Consider the following 18,815-nt stretch of genomic DNA (forward strand, 5'->3'; position numbering starts at 1 on the left):
TTATTGTTATACCAGTGAGAGTAAGATCACCATGCAGCTTGTAAGGTTAACATCACCTTTGACTGAGTGGAACTACAATAGAGATGTAGCTGGCTTTATGCTAAGAGATGAGGGATTAAAGTATAAGAGAAAGGGTCAGGATAGAATGGGTTTCTTGCTGTAGAAAACCAGGGAGGAGCTGGGAAAGACAAAAGAATAATGATGATGAGGTGTCAGGGTGACCTTTGATTTCTATGAATTGTACGGCAAAGTAGATGACTGACAGTGCAGGAAAAAGATGGGTGAAAATCAGTAAAACAGTAATAATGATATAGTAGAGAGGAGAGGGATGAGAGAGGAGGGGTAAAAGAGAGAGGGAACATGTGGTTGGGTGATTTCATGTATATATATATATATATACTGTCCCAGTGGCATGTAAAAAGCACCATCCAAACGTAGTCGATGCCAGGTCCGCCTGACTGGCTCCTGTGCTGGTGGCACGTAAAAAGTACTATCTAAATGTGATCGGTGTGGCACGTAAAAAGCACCATCCAAACATGGCTGATGCCAGTGCCCCCTGACTAGCTCCCCTGCCAGTCATAATCGACGTATTACCAGTAGATATATATATGTGTATGTGTGTGTATATACATACAGGAATAGATATATATATATATATACAGGGGTTGGACAAAATAATGGAAACACCTTAAAATTTCAAACAAATTTATTTTAATATAGGACTGCTTTGAATTCTACGAGGTATGGCCTCATACAAAGTTTGAATAGTTTCCAAAGGAATTTTTGTCCATTCTTCAGCTAAAACAGTCTCCAGTTCTAGTAGTGACAATGGTGGAGAATATAGACTCCTTACTTGTTTTTCTAACATGCACCATAAATGTTCAATAATACTGAGATCTGGGGACTGTGATGGCCAGATAAAATGCTCAACTTCACTAGAATGTTCCTCATGCCATTCAGTAACAACTTTAGTGGTGTGAATTGGTGCATTATCTGTAATATTGTGTTTCCCTCTGGAAACAGTCCACAACTATAGGATGAATTTGATCAGATAAAATGCTTAAATAGTTCTGACTATTAATTCTGCCATGAAGGGAAACCATTGGTCCAGCAGATTTCCAAGATATAACCCCCCAGATCATCACAGATCCTCCTCCGTGTTTAACAGTTGGAAGAAGGCAGTCTGGGTCAAATGTTTCTTTTGGCTGTCTCCACATGTAAACTCGGCTCGTGGTCGGAATAAGGTAAAGGATGACTTGCCCGAGAAAATAACATTCTTCCACTGCTCTAGGGACCAATTTTGTACTCTACTCTAAATGCTTTGCAGGATTTGTTTTTGAAAGTAGTGATTTTCTGATTGCAGCCCTCCCATGAAATCTGGCTTTGTGCAGCTCCTGGTGAATAGTTTTTGTGGAAACTGGGTTCTCTAGGTGGTCGTTAAGATCTGCAGTAATTTTGGGAGCTGTACTTTTGTGATCCTGTCTAACAATTTGCGTAAGAGTCCAACGGTCCCTGTCTGAAAGTTTTGGTTTTCTTCCGAAGTTTTGTTTCGACGAGAGGGTTTTCCTCTCTTTCTCAAAGGCTGTCATTACTTTGGAGACAGTACTTCTTGAGACACCAAACATTTCAGCTGTTTTTGTGACACTAGTGCCTGCCATACGAACACCAACAATTTTATCTCTTTGAAAGTCCGATAGATCTGTCATTTTAATGACTTTTAATTACCTTTTTCTGATGATATCTGAAAAGGAACAGCAATTTTAGCAAAACATATTAAGCAATACTAATAATAAATAAAAAAACATAAAAATAAACAAGCTTTTGACGGTTTTATAGATATTTCAAAATCATGATGCTATGATGCTAGGTGTTTCCATTATTTTGTCCAACTCCTGTATACATACATATATATATATATTATATATACATATGTGAGAGAGATGCAGGCATGTTTGTATGATTAAGAAGTTCACTTTACATCCTTGTGGCTTTGAGTTCAGTCCCATTGCAGAGCTACTTTGACAAGTGTTTCCTATTACAGCCCCAATGTAACTAGAGGCTTGTGAGTAGATCTGATATTTGGAAGCTTAAAAATGCTTGTCATACATATGTGTGTACCCTTATCTTGACATTGCATGCGAGTTGTAAAACAACTGTCACTCTCATACAAGCAGTGTTGTTCATTTGCAATCTTCCTTAAAAATATGTTTGGTCATGATACTGTGTGTGTTCAAAGGACTAAGGGAAATATCACCTTGCTTGGTAAAAAGTGAGAGTTAGCAACAAGAAGAGCATCAAGCTAAAGAAAGTCTGCCTCAGAAAAATTTCATTTGACACTAAAATGATGGTAGTGGTGTTGGTGATACATATATATCAAGAATATGGAGGTATATATTTTGTTGTGCTGCCTGGGCTAAATATATATGACTGTGTGTATATGTGTGTGTGTGTGCTGGTAGTTTTCTTTGGATCTGTGTGTGTTTCTTCCATCATTAATGCATACAAAGTGAGTGAATGCACGTATGTGAATGTTTGTAAAAAGCAGAAGGACACACTTCGTTGTTATTGCCGCTTGGGTTGTTCAAGCCCCGTAAGTACAACTGTGCATGTGTAGAGACCTAAGAAAAACAAAATTTGATTTCTATTTTTCATCTTTTTCTCCAGATGAAATGAACAACCCATTACATTTAAATTAATTATCTATGTTAATTATGATTATACGAATGATGCAGTTTTTATTCCATTGAAACAGCTGTCAAAAGCAATTATATTATAAATCATATGTGAAATTTACCCTTTCCTGCTCTTTACTACAATATATATATATATATATATATATATATATATATATATATATATATACACACACACACATGCAAATTTCTTGGTGAAGAAGCTTGCTCAATCCACATATCCATTGCCTTCGGCAAAAATTATCATTAATATCACAACATCATGTTGAAGATGTTAGTGGTAGCAAGATTCACAGGTTGTAAATACAACTGATCCTCAAAAATATACATTCCAACTCATGCATGGAAAAATAGATGTAAAATTGTGGGGAAAAATGAAGAAAAAAAAAACAATAGGAGTTGAAAGTTTGCTTTTTTCTATTACTCATACACACACACATGTATGTATGTATGTATATGTGACAGAGGACAGGTATCAGTGGCAAATGCTGGCTGCTGGAATGTCTAGAACAAAACTTCAAAGACTGCCAGTGCTGGTCTCAGAAAGATAATGATGATCAAAAATATCAAGCATTATGAAATACAGCTTTTTAATGTAAAAAACAAAAATATATATAAAAAAAGAAAAGAAACATTATGCTTAACATTTTATGATGCTTCTTTCCATCATCAATAAAATTTCGTCTACTATTCATTTTTCTTACTATCTTAAGAATGTTAGCCTGTACTTAAGTATATGTTCTTGAAGCAGAAGGCATCCCTAGAAAACTTTTTCAGCGTTGTTATTTTAATGATATTATTTAAATGATAATTAATAGACAAAATTATTTTAAATTATTTAATCAGAAAATGTTTGTTTCCTTTTTTTTTTATCAAAAAATTCATTCATTGTTACAGTTATTCTAAGATCTGATAAACTCTTTTACTTGTTTCAGTCATTTGACTGTGATGTTGGGGGGACAAACACAGACATACAAACATACACACACACACACACATATATATATATATATATATATATATACATATATACGACGGGTTTCTTTCAGTTTTCGTCTACCAAATTCACTCACAAGGCTTTGGTCAGCCTGAGGCTATAGTAGAAGACACTTGCCATGCAGTGGGAATGAACCCGGAACCATGTGGTTGGAAAGCAAGCTACTTACCACACAGCCACTCCTGCACCAATATGTAAACGTAAGTTTATACTTTGCTGGACAGTTCTAATAAAACTGGAAAATATCTGGAGTTGTGACCATATTTATTACATATAACATTCAATCTCTATTTGATGAATTTAATTTTTTGAGTCAACTCAGATTCGAGTTGCTTCCTTTGCTTTTGGCAAAAATTTTCATTAACACTAATAACTTGTCTTTTTTATTACAAGTGTAATTGAAATTGATTAAAATTTGGTGGGGTTTCATACATTAAATATGTTAACATCCATTTCGTTGTCTTCTAGAAGCTGCAACCAAGATGGATGATGATTCACAATGCATGCTGTGCTAGGCTTCCTTGTTAGCCATTGGCTTTGAAAGATTGTCAATTTTCAACAAAATTTATACAGAAAATTTGGTAGAGAACTGCATATCTATCAACAACATCAGTGTAAATGAACAGCCTTCATTCTTTATTCTGCTGTAGAAGTCACCAAGATATAACATCTGTCATGTCCCAGTATTCAACACAATAACAGTGGTCAGCAAATCTGGCCTGCATTGAGCAACAATAGCAAAGGTGTAAGGTGTCAGTAAATTTCCTCTTTGGTCTTGTGTTCATACCAGGAGATGCTTAGAGCCTCATAAGAATCTTGGTGTACATATCATCAAGGCAGTCTTGAAACTCCCTTTTTTAATAGTTTCAACTTAATTATACATCTATTGGTACTCATCTCTTTGGAATTAAGAACAGAGTAATAAGTATTAGTGATGTCATCATCATAATTTAATGTCGGTATTCCATGCTAACATGACTTGGATGGTTTGGTAGATTTTTACTCACTTGAGAGCTGTGTTGGTCTTCAACATCTGCTTTGGAAAGGTTTTTTTGGTGAGATGCTCTTATTAACACTAACTACTTTACAGAATACACTCGGTACTCTTCTCATGACAGCAGAACTAGTAATGTCACCAAGTAACTCACAAGACAAGATGCAGTATTTATGGAGGCAGCTTTGTGCCTGGTGTTGGAAGGCTGAACTATGAAAGAGGGACAGGAACAAGTATCTATCTGTAGGGGGGATATATGGATACTCCAGCAGGAAAGGGAGAAAGGATGGTGGAGATGAGATTAGGAGACTCCAACTAAATCCAGACCATTCAACACATGTTAAATTATGATAAAGATCAAAAGTGTTAAAACGGTGTCCATTAAAATAGTGTCCCTAGATCTATAAAGTATTAAAATAGTAAGCCAATAAAGAAAGTGTTGCATAGTTATATATATGTATATATATATATGTGTGTGTGTGTGTGTGTATATATATATATATATATATATATATGATGATATATATATATATATGCACACACTTATAAAGTTGGATGAAGAATAGGATTTTCATTAAGGAGAATTGTTTTAGAAAAAATAATCTCAGGTTAAACAAAAATAGTATACATACACATATATGTGTGTGTATGTGTGTGTGTGTGTATAGAACATGATAAATAGGATTATAAAGAATAGAAAATTCTACGCTTTTAAGAAACAATCAAAACTCTGAAACTGTTTTGCTTCCTTAGAGCAATATCATTCATTTTGTAGAAACTTTTTTCTTTCTCTCTCCCTGCCACCCCCACCTCTCCCATCACTTCTCTACAACAAGTTTTTGATTTTTAATAATTTCTTTTAATCTTGGCGAACATTTATGAGGACTTGGTGTTTTAATGGCTGAATTGACCATCTTGAAATCGGTGAAATACCATTAGTGTCTATAATTATCTACTTCAAGAGATATTTTTCTTCTGCACTTAAAAAACGTGTTTCTTGGTGATTATATTTATCACAGCCACACACACACACACACACACACACACATACATACAAACAGACATAAGCAAAGAATAATGAATTGAAATATTCTACAAAGCATTTCTGTTGCTAATCCTTTACAAGGCACAAATATACATCTAAATAAACTGAAAACTGTTGGCACTTTTAGGATGGTTCCACAACCAATTGTTAGCTGCAATCATGAGCTAACCCAGTGATTCGCAACCATTTTTCCCCCTATGGACTCCTTTTGTTCCTATTTTATTCTACTGGACCTCTATAACCATTCAATGCATATAAATAAAAATCCTATTATATTTTTATAATTGAATATTATTAGGAATTCTATTAAAAAAATTAAGACATTTGTGTATTATAGGAGTATAATCAATTTATTACACATAAACTTTAATAAAATCTTATATGGACCCCAAAGGACTATTTGGACTCCAACTGAGAACCACTGATTTTGCCAACAGAAACCTATCTAATTTCATATACAGATACATACTCACAACCCTATTACACTCGGTCTAATGATGAGCTTTGTACTACTACTACTACTACTACTACTACTACTACTACTACTGTTGCTGCTGCTGCTATCATCACCACCATCAATACTAAGTGGTCTCTCTCTCTCTCTGTTATAATGAATAAACTTCGAATCACATGATTCAGTTACAACTTTGTTCTCTCTTTTCTCTAGAATTCCCTAATATACACAAAAGTGGGATCCCTGCCCATGTGTAATTACTGACCTGCAAGTAATCAAATTAAACACCAACTGCACTATCATACCCAACCATTATACTTCCACAATATCAGAGAGCCTTAGAATGCCACAAGCACTGATCCTGCTCATTAGACTAACAATGAAATATAGGTATGTAAATAATAATAATAATAATAATAATAATAATAATAATAATATGATAATAATAATAATAATAATATAATAATAATAATAATAATAATAATAATAAAGAAAATGAAATAATATGAACAGTGATAATATTAACTAACGATATTAGACATTGCAAAGTAACTTATAGTAAAAACAAAAAAAGCAAACTAAAACAAAATACAAAAGAAGACATTGGCCAAAACAACCACTATTGATTTTTGTCAAATGTCTTTCATAGAGAAACATCTCTATCCAATAACAGGCATTTAAAAGTTGAGTAACAATACAAAAAAAAAAGAAAAAAAAGAATAAACACAATAGATATTTCAGTGAATATTTTGTGAATATGAAACTAAAAAGCCATATAATATTGCATAGATTTCAAGAGAGGTGCAATTAACTACTTTCAATATGAAAATTACAAATATCTAGAAAAAGTCAACAGCTGTTATAACATAGGTATTATCACAGGTATGGATGACTATACATTGTTTAAGAAATCAAGTATTCTAGAGTAAGTCAACACTCTTTTAAGGGAAATAATAGAACAAAAGACAAAATAAAAAGTTTTCTCAGCTTAAACAAATGCAAACTGGAAAGAAAAGCAAAATTCCTTGTGAATTCACTTGGCGCATTGTCATTTCGGAATAGAAGTAAGAAGGTAATAAAAGCCACTTAACAATTGAGAGTGTGAAGAAAAATTAATTTATTCAATATGTTGCTTTAATAACCTTTAATCTTGAAATGACAGATAAACTATAAACAACATGAAAACAGTTAGAAAACGAGCCGAGATGCACAGCATGACAATGATGCAAATTATGTAATAAACTGTTGACAGTTGAGAAACTTGTGGTTAATCAGCAGCTGCAGCTGCTTTATAAGAATTGCTTCTATAATCAACCTTGATAGAAACCACAATATCGGCATTCTGGTAGCCGTTGAGATACCTTTTAACAGACAAAGCTACCATATCCATGTGCATATGCAATACACAGATAGTACTACCTATGTAAAACTTGCTCCTGTTGATGCATTCTATAATGTAAACTGTGAAGCATTTATTGGTATTTCCATTTCAAAGAATTGCCAAAATGTATGTATATTCCTTCAGAATCAGTCTTTTGAACAAGTAACTTTCTTTTTTAAATGAGCCAAACTGGGTACATTTTCTTTTTTCTAAATGCATTGATGACAGCTAAAGAAATTTATCCTGATGTAGCAAGGTTCATAAATTTAGGAAGCCTGAATTTTTGCCCCTCCTTTCTGACCCTATTTTCAGAAAGATTTCTGAATATCCATTTCATCTCAGTAGATTGTAGAACCCAAATTGGTAATTTTTTTCTTCTCTCTCACTCCATAAAGATGTATTCAGCCTTTACAAATTGACTTTGCTAACTAGAACTAAATCAGTGTACATCAATAATAAAATCAATCATATTGGAAATAAAAGTAGCAAGGTAGAAGAAGCTAGATTGCCAATATTACAGCTTCTGTTAATAACCAAGAGACAAAACAGACAGAGAATATGTACATTGCTCAAATAGGAATGTCTGTAGATACTTTAGAGTTTATATGGTGTCCTGTGCACTTTACTGAACGTGTAAAATCAAACAGGATTCATATTGGTAGCACCATCTAGGTTATATATACACGTCTAAGAGCAGCCTTGTCTGTTAAAAGATATCTTGACAGCTGCCAGAATGCAGAAGTTAAAGTTTCTATCAAATTCTTTGACAGACACAGCAGTAACTTACATGTTAAAGAAGCTATATTTATTAGGTGTCTACAATCACAGATGAACAATTACCATGAGCTTCTTGACTGTCAACAGTTTATTGCATGACGTGAAAAACACACACACTCCACACATTCTTGCTACAATGTGCATCCCTGCACATGTTGTAATGTTTCTCTTGCTATTTGCAATTTACCTGTCATTTTGAATTTTTCAGTTCAAGATTACAACTTGTTAAGCCAAAATACTGAATAAATTAATTTTTCTCCAACTTTGCTTTATTAAGTGGCTTTTATCAACTTCCTATTTCTATATTTAAAGCATTTTTTTTTCAAGGAAATTTAATTTTAAAAAAATTAATAAAATTTAATTAAAGAATCATTATATAAATGGATAAAATAAAAACAAAGCCCCTCATGACAAACAATAGAATGGTTTCAAACTGGTTAAATTCAATTCATTTGCTAAAAACCCAATGAAAGAATAAAAACTGAAGAAGCAAATAAAATGATCAGTAGCAAAAACATCCATAATAACAATTTGACTGGATGATACTAAATCTATTACTAATTACACCGATTTGGCATTTTATCTCCAGAAATAAAGCTCAAGAAGGTATTCTCTTCCCACAGACTTGCATCAAGAAAATTAAATGTGAAAGGAAGCAAGCAAATTCTAGAGAAGAAACTTGTTTCTTTGACTTAAAAGAAATGGATGGTTTCTGTCTTTGAGTATAAACAAGAGAATTTCCAAATAATAGCCAACTGATTTTGCTTCTATTAATATAAATGATACCAAATACATTAGGCATAATTAAAATATACTTATATTTCCAGGATTTCTACAAATTCATCACACCAGATGAAAATTTTATTGAGGACTTAGCCCTAGAGCCAATCATGATATGCTTAGGATTATAACTTGGTAATCATTTTAGAAAGATATATGAATCATATTTATAATTTCAAGTAGAAAACTGATGGTTTTCCATTAAAAAGAAAAAAATGTGTTAGGAGGTTTTTTAAATGAACATCAAGATAGGCTTATAGCCTGTCAGTCCAGAAGTTCCTTTCTGCTTGTTTTTATTCTTATAGGCAGGTCTACCATCCATCACCAAATTGCAAGGCCTTTCACAAATTCAACATATTACTTATTTTTACTCAGTGAGTGAACTAGAGCAATGTGAAATGAAGTGTTTTGCTCAAGAACACAATGCATCACCTGGTCTAGGAACTGAAACTAGAACCATACAATCATGAATTCAACACCCTAACCAATAAACCATGTACCTCCACATAGTATGAGTAATTCAATAAACATTCACATATTGAGAAGATTTTCGTCACCATCATCATTTTTTCTTTTATTTTCCAATGTTGCATGAGTCAGATAGGCTTTTATTTATTAATTCATACAAAATTTTAGGAAGAGGGAGATGATAAAGAAAAGAGAGATTATATTTTGTAAAATAATTGCAAGAATATGCAACAATTTCAATGATCAACCAAATCTGGAGGCAAAGTTTCAATATGATACTTCAAAGATTAACTGTGAAATAAAGCTTGTATGATATAAAGCCTATATAACTAGTCAAAGAAAAAAGGTTTGGCAGCTTCAAGTGTAAGATTTCATATCCACTAGCTGCAAATTTAATAGCTACAGCAGATGAGAGACCTTTTTAAATTTAAAAGATCCACAATGTTTGGAAGTAATATATACTATAGTTAAGAGTCAAATGTTGTTTGAGCTCATTTCTATTTTATCCAGGTGAGAAATAATCTCAGTCTTAAGTGATACTCAACAAAAACCTGCATCATTCTAAGTTCTCACCCAGGTGGAAGACTACAAAAATAAAGATTGTTATTCTCCATAATCAAGTGACATGTGACAAAGACTATATTACGAAAGAAGAATTTCTCTAAGGACAATTAAGTACATCTAATGATAATTATCAATAAACAATTAATAAGTTAGTGCAGAAGAAACCAAGAATATCCATTTGAAACCTCTTTAATATTCACTTGCTCTGTATCATTATGGGTAGTTCACATTACTCCATAAGGATCAGATTGGAGCCTGGTACAGCCTTCTGGCTTGCCAGTCCTCAGTCAAACTGTCCAACCCATGCCAGCATGGAAAGTGGACGTTAAACAATGATGATGATGATGATGATGAGAATAGGTTCAGTTCCCACTTTTTCATGCATATATATTCCTCCCTGGATGGGGATGCCAGTCCATTTTAGGGTTACTCATTTTTACCAGCTGAGTGGACTGGAGCAACATGACATAAAGTGTTTTTGCTCAAGGACACAACGCATCCCCTAGTCCAGGAATCGTAACCACAATCTTACAACTATGAGTCCAACACCTTAACCACTAAGCCATGTGCCTCCACTCTGTATCATTATACACTTCATAAAACAAGTATCATTTACATGTGCACACATACACATATATGGAATTTAACATGACATAAACTGTGACACACCAACTGTCACCAAAAAGAAATCACCAGTTATCAAATATAATTGCAAAATCCAGTGGCAAGGTAGAGGTGAAATAGGGATCTCTGCTCCAATGGTGAATACTGAGAAAGCTTCAAATAGTCCTCTGCAAACACATACAGGAGTACTAACAAACCAAGCACTTATTAATTATGCAGCACTCCTCTCAAAAGTAGTTAACAGTACTTCATTGGTAGTAGTGTAAATAGAGCCAGTAAAATGTTGAGTATTCTAGCTATGGATACAATATAGCGTTCAAGGTTGGATATGAACATTATAACTATTTTTTTTTTTTTTTGTTTAGCACCCTATCCTCGTCACTAGTTGTAATCACTTCTTTAAATGAAACTCAGTGAAATACTTAATGTTAATTAATTAGATATATTCCCAAGCCCTTAAAAAGAAATGGAAACGGAAAAGAAATACAGAATACGATAACAAAAATCAATGCTTATCGGTTTAGCATTTTTAAATATGATTTACGAAACTGGCCACGTGGTTCTAATTTATTTTAAAGATGCATTTGTAACTTTAAAAACATTCTTCTTGCACACAATTTAGATTTTCATCAGAAAGATTAAATCATCTAAATAAATGTGAGTGTGACCCTAGTATTTAATTTATTAATCCGGAAAAGAGGAAAAAGCAAACTTCACTCAGCTGTATTTGAGCTCAAAGCGACGAAAGATGAAAATTAAATACAATAAAGTGTGCGTACACCTTCAATAAAGTGTTGTTTTAATGCAAGGGGCGCAACTCCCAGGGAGAGGCAAGGTTACAAGGGAAGCAACTCAATACATACACGGATGTGTGCCCTAGAGGCCGGTTATTGTAAGGGAGTTAATAAGTTCTTTAGAAATCTTGGTAGAGTTAGAAGTTTTAAATTTATATCGAAGGAGGAAGAAGATACGTGAAATATACATATTTGATATTTTTGTTGCTTATTCAATACAAATTAATTTAGTTCAATTTAGAATAAGTCAACAGTAATTTTGTGAATCAAACGTTACTCGCTGTCACGTGACAAGACAGTTCTAAAAGAGATGGAAAGCTAATAAAGCTGCCAATTTATCCTAATATTGAATAACAAATTGAGTTAATAATAGTTTTTAATGTAGGCATATGGCCTGAAAATTCACGCCGGTGGCACATAAACAGCACCATTCGATGCCAGTACTGCCTGACTGGTCCTCGTGCCGGTGGCACATAAAAAGCACTCACTACACTCTCAGAGTTATTTCTTTATTGCCTGCAAGGGGCTAAACATAGAGGGGACAGACATTGACCCCAGTGCGTAACTGGTACTTATTTAATCGACCCTGAAAGGATGAAAGGCAAAATCTTCCGAGCGTGGCCGTCTGCCAGCCTCGTCTGGCACCTGTGTCGGTGGCACATAAAAAACACCATCCGAGCGTGGCCGTTCGCCAGCCTCGTCTGGCACCTGTGTCGGTGGCACATAAAATCACCCACTACACTCTCGGAGTGGTTGGCGTTAGGAAGGGCATCCAGCTGTAGAAACACTGCCAGATCTGACTGGCCTGGTGCAGCCTTCGGGCTCCCCAGACCCCAGTTGAACCGTCCAACCCATGCTAGCATGGAAAGCGGACGTTAAATGATGATGATGATGATGATGAATGTAATGGCAGACAAAACACCACTAAGCATTTCGCCCAGCGTGCTAACGATTCTGCCAGCTCGCCTCAGTATCCAGCTGTAGAAACCTTGCCAGATCAGATTGGAGCCTGGTACAGCCTTCTGGCTTGCCCATCCTCAGTCAAACCGTCCAACCCATGCCAGCATGGAAAGCAGACATTAAAAGATGGTAATGATGATGATATCATTCCCTGTACTTGACTGGTACTTTATTTCATTGACCCCAGAGAGATGAAACTGATCTCAGAAGGATTTGAACTCAACATAAAAAGTAGGAACAAATATCACAAAGCATTTTTTTCCACCAATAAGCTAATGATTCTTCTAATCTCCTATCCTAAAACTTACTTCAAGGTTTCAAATTTGGAGAAGTACCATTAGTTGATTAAATCAACCACAATATTTGACTGGCACTTGACAGTACTTGACTGGTACTTTACTTTCTCAGCTCTGGAATGATGAAAGGAAAAGTTAGCCTGGGCAGAATTTGAACACACAATGAAAGAGGTGGAACAAATACTGCTAGCTATTTTTTCAGAGGCCTTAACACTCCTGCCAATCCACTTCACATCTTTTTGAAGGAATTTAATTCACAGGAAATCATCATCATCGTTTAACGTCTGTTTCCCATGCTAGCATGGGTTGAACAGTTCGACCAGGGTCTGGGATGCCAGGAGGCCGCACCAGGCTCCAGTCTGATCTGGTAGAGTTTCTACAGCTGGATGCCCTTCCTAACGCCAACCACTCCATGAATGTAGTGGGTGCTTTTTACGTGCCATCGGCACAGGGGCCAGAGGTGGCCACAATCGGTTGGTACTTTTTATGGTTCTATAGTTTCCAATACCTCCATGGTGGTGGTGGTGGTGGTGGTAGTAGTAGTAGTAGTATTAGGTTGTTTCAAAAATAATGGCTGCTCTAAGCGTTGTTTTGAAATGCAATTTTGTCATAGTTTTTTAATTATATTTTAGGTGAATTTTGACATACTTAATAATTGATGTATGTTCTTTAATAATTTTCTACTTATTTCAGAGAGAAAACATTCTTGAAGCAGAGGCACCCTTAATTCTGAACATGACAAAAAAGGACCTTTGCTTACTTTTCTTGCATGAGTTCAAGATTGGGCATACTGCCTCCCAAACTGCTGCCAATATCAACTGAACAAGAGGAGAGGAGTCCACAAGAGATAACACAGTACGAAGGTGGTTTCAGAAATTCCGTAGTGGTAATGTGAGCTTTGAAGATGAAGAAGGTAGAGGATGGTCATGCAGTCTTGACAATGAACAATTGAAAGCAATTGTTGAACAAAACCCATGTCAAAGTGTCAGAGAAATATCTCAGGCATTTGGTGTCAGTACTGCAATAGTCTCAAACAATCTGCAGAAGATTGGTAAGGTGACCACATAAGCTCAATGAAAATCAAAAAGTTCGGCGTTTTGAAATGTGCTCAATCCTCTTTCTGTGAAACACCAATGATCCTTTTCTTGACCAAATAGTCACTTGTGACGAAAAGTGGATTCTTTATGATAACCATAAATGATCAGGTCAATGGTTTGATCGTGATGAGTCCCCCAAACATTTCCCAAAGCCAAAGTTGCATCAGCAAAAGATTATGGTGACTGTCCGGTGGTCTGCAATTGGTGTCGTCCATTACAGCTTTCTGGGAGTCAATCAGAGCATTACGGTAGAGGTTTACTGCAATCAACTTGCTGAAATGCATGCTCACTTGCAAAAAATGAGACCTGCATTGGTGAATTGGCATAGCCCAGTTCTGCTCCATGATAATGCAAAGCCACATATTGCAAGAACGATGCTTCAGAAACTCACAGACTTGAGATACAAGACTTCACCACATCCTCCATATTCTCTTGATGTTTCACCCACTGACCACCATTTTTTTTTTAAGCATTTAAACACGTTTTTAAGTGATAAAACTTTCATGTCCAAACTAGAGGTGGAATCAGCTTTCAAAGATTTCTTAGCATCAAAGCCAATAAGTTTTTATTAATGAGGCATAAATAATCTCATTGACTGATAGTAGAGATGCATAGATGTTCACAGCTAATACTCTGATTAATCAAAACATTTCTATTGTTAATTTTTCCAGAATAAAATTATGTTTCTGAAATCAGCAATTATTTTCGGAACAACCTAATAATAGTAAAGGTAGTAGAGTGAAAGAAGCAGCAGTGATCCAGACTAAATACTTCACTGTATTTTATTTTATATCTTTTTTTCACTTAGCTTTTCACTATGCTTAGATTAATGAAATAGATTCAGTTAACTTTGTCCTTTCCCTACAATTTATGACTTTGTAAGAAACCATTATCCATATTGCAATCATTTATGATAATAATCATTATTCAAAATCATATTATTTTTACTTTACAATATTGACAAAATGTAAATGAATTTAATCATCATCATCAGATGTTAAATGATGATGATGATTTGAACATTTCATAATCTTACTGAAATGTTACCAAGTTTTTCAGCAAAGTAAGGTAATAAGATGTTTGCTCTCTCTTCAGGTGTCATGCCTACACGCATCATTGATCATGGACTGTCATACCAAAAGTCTAAAGATTCACTGTTTTTCTTGAGAAAAAGACAGCAGTGATTTCCCAGTTTATCAACAATTTCTAAGCTAGTCTCTTTCTCTGCCACACTTAACCTTTTAGCATTCAGATTACTCAGTCAAATGTAATGCTTATTTATTCACATTTCTTTGAATTAATCATGTATTATTAAATAGCTTTGAGACTTTGATGACATGTTTGTTTATTTTTAGAATAACACAGTAGGGTAGGTGTGAGAGGACGGGTCAGGTCAGTCTGAACATAACACAGGCAGAATATTTGGCCAGATATGGTCAGTTTAAATGTTAAATGGTAATGAATGAAACACAAAGCCTATTCAGTCAAGGGAATTGATTCACATGATATCAGAGCATGTTCACATGTTTGTGGCCCTGTGTAATACAGGACTAGAAACTAACCCTTTTCTGAGTCCTGTAAATCTTACCTACTCTCTCTCTTCTGCAACATGACACATAACTAAGGCTCTTGACAGATACTACCTTGGGCCAGAATAGATCCAGGAGTAGGGAAGACTAAAGGGTAACTCCATTTCCCCCCAAACCCCTAAACTCCCAAGCTGGAGCCTTAACACTAGCTGCAGTTTAATGTCTTGCCAGAACAGGCCATAAGTTATAAAGAAAAAAGAAATTGTTGAGCATATTTTATTAAAGCTCAAAATACCAATTATCACAAATAATATCATTTCAATAACATGATCATCAATGAAGGTGTTATGTATTTATTTCTCAACAGTTTTGTGGCAGAGTCAAAATTTTATCTTTGTATCACACATTTTTTTTTACCCTTGCCATGTTCTTTATCCTATCACCAACCATGTTCATTTTCAGTCTTAATTTAAGTGTTATTTCATCATCAAACTTTGTTTGATTCATGGAACTATTTGCAGCTTTGTCATATCAGTTTCATATTTTATTTTTTTATCACAACTTTTAAATAGTAACATTTTTGGTTACAGATTTCTTATAAGCCAAATTACCAGTTCACTGCATTTTTTGAAACTCAGAAGACTTTGAAGAGCAACAACTTTTTCCATTTATGTTCACATTCTTTACTAATAAACAGTAATAGAAACAAGGAGGCGCAACGGACTCACGGTCATAGAATCGCGGTTTCAATTCCCAGACCGGGTGTTGTGAGTGTTTATTGAGCGAAAACACCTAAAAGCTCCACGAGGCTCCGGCAGGGGATGGTGGTGATCCCTGCTGTACTCTTTCACCACAACTTTCTTTCACTCTTACTTCCTGTTTCTGTTGTACCTGTATTTCAAGGGGCTGGCCTTGTCACTCTCTGTGTCACGCTGAATATCCCTGAGAACTATGTTAAGGGTACACATGTCTGTGGAGTGCTCAGCCACTTACACGTTAATTTCACGAGCAGGCTGTTCCGTTGGTTCGGATCAACCGGAACCCTCATCGTCGTAACCAACGGAGTGCTTCCATCCCAATAGAAACAAAGAAGTAAACACATACACATACAACTACACCATGGAAGACACATGTTAACCATTCAGAAAAACACAAAGTTTGTTCACTTCATTAAAACCTTTATTGCTTGTAATATGCTGTCAAAATTTTTGTCACTCAAAACTGCAACCTGGTCACAAACAAAATTTGTGCTGCATCTCAATAGATTGTTCTCTATCATTTGACAATGAAGTTTCAGTTTTTCAGTCGATTGAATTGACAGTTCCTGAATTAATGTAAAAGCAGGCTAAGCATACTAAAAAATATGCATACCCTTAACCTCTTAACATATTATCCCATATATTTTCGTTCAGAGACGTTTAGTGTATATATATACATATATATATATATATTTGAATGAAAATATACGTTCATTGTACTCTGAGGTATCTGTCACTTATTTCTAACCTGAAGTACTTCATTCATGATGTTATTCCCATTTTCTATCATCAACTATCAGTAACTTTATAATAAATAATTTGTGGACTTATTCTTCTTCCTTACATATAGATTCAAAATAAATAATAAAAAATATATTTTTTACACAGAAATTAGTAAAAAATGTGTATGTTAAGAGGTTAATACAATTCTCAGACGGAACCAGTGTAACACAGAAAGTGACTAGACTGTATCTTTGAATTACAGGTGCAGTCCTTCCAGTGGGCTTTTATGCAGTTTCCATTGTCCCACACTCACTCACAGAGTATGAGCTGACCTAAGGCTATAAAGAATGGTATCTGCTACACAGCAGGATCAAATCTTGGCATTTCTGGTTGAAAAGCAAGGTCTTAATCATTTGGCTGTGTGTGTGTATTGGAGGGGAGGGGTCTCTTTGTTTCTTTGCATTGACAGTTTGAACCTCAGCAAGATTTCTTTATATTCTCCATGCACAAAATGCCTCACTCAGCAGTTCAGTGTGCAACAATCATCAGAATAAGTATTTTATCTGGTTACACAAGCACTCTCAAGTGGTTGGCATTAGGAAGGGCATCCAACCAGAGAAACCATGCCAAAGCAGAAACTATCAAAACTTGCAAGCCATGCCAACAGGAATGTGGACACTAAAATGATGATGCGGATAATGGTGATGATGATGATAACAGGAATGTGGACACTAAAATGATAATGATGATGGTGATGATGTCGAACGGCATCTGGCAACAGAATACTGCCTCAAAAAGTCTTGTCTAACCCATGCCAGCATAGAAAAAGCAGGAATATGTGATACATATGCATAAGCACTCAGGTGTATGTAAGTATTGTCATCATCATTCAACGTCCGTTTTCCATGTTGGCATGTGTGCATGTGTATAAAAAATGGTTTCAAATTTTGGTACAAGACCAGGAATTGTAAAATAAGGATGAAGTCGATTACATTGACCCCAGTGTTCAACTGATACTTATTTTATTGACCCTGAAAAGTTAAAAGGCAAAGTCAACCTTAGTGGAATTTGAACTCCATGCCTGCAGAGAAGACAGCCCTTTACATTCATCATCAGATGATGAATGTAATGATGAATGTAAAGATGTAAGCAGAAATGCTGCTGAGTATTTTGTCCAACATGCAAACGCTTCTGTCAGCTCACCACTTTTATGTATGTAAATAATGAGCTTCCAAGTAATTTTTAACAACCAGTATAATATATTGAATAATTCAAAGCTACAATAGAAGACATTTTTTTGAGGTGTTGTGCCACAGGATCGAACCCAGAGCTACATGTTTGCAAAGTGAAATTCTAAACTACATAGTGATATGTCTCAGCAGAGGTACTGAATTCCAACAATACTTTATCAAAGTATTGTTGGAATTCAGTACCTCTCATTATTTCACCATTATTTTGAACGCATTTACATTTGAATGCATTACAGCTGCAGTTATCCTTCCATAAGGAAGGGAGAGCATCTCAGATAATAATCGGTGATAAACCTTAAGAATAGTTTTAATAAAAAATCTTTATATAACTCAACTGTACCTTTTATACAGAACTGTTAGAGTGTTAAAATTCTTATAGATATGCAAGAAATATTCTTGAATTTTGAATTAAATCAATAATTGTTGATTTACAAAGAAGTTATTTCCCTTAGATTTTGTTCCCTCTTCCTGCTTAATACTTTAATAGGATTGTTAATGGAATTATTATATTATCACTCCATTTAAGACTGATTAAAGTATTAATTATCATTTAAAAGAGAACAGTAACAACAACAATAATCTCCTACCCCTGTCCCCTGCAATACTAAACTAAGATGTAGACTAGTTATGT

At 34.8% G+C, this 18,815-nt stretch overlaps 1 protein-coding gene across 3 annotated transcripts in view; it reads right to left on the reverse strand.

Annotated features, from left to right (window-relative positions):
- LOC115231275 (LETM1 domain-containing protein 1) overlaps positions 1–18,815 on the reverse strand; it is a 234,296-nt gene that overhangs the window by 188,756 nt on the left and 26,725 nt on the right. The window lies entirely within an intron of this gene.

This window comes from Octopus sinensis, linkage group LG2, assembly GCF_006345805.1.
Source record: "Octopus sinensis linkage group LG2, ASM634580v1, whole genome shotgun sequence".
Lineage (NCBI taxonomy): Eukaryota > Metazoa > Mollusca > Cephalopoda > Octopoda > Octopodidae > Octopus > Octopus sinensis.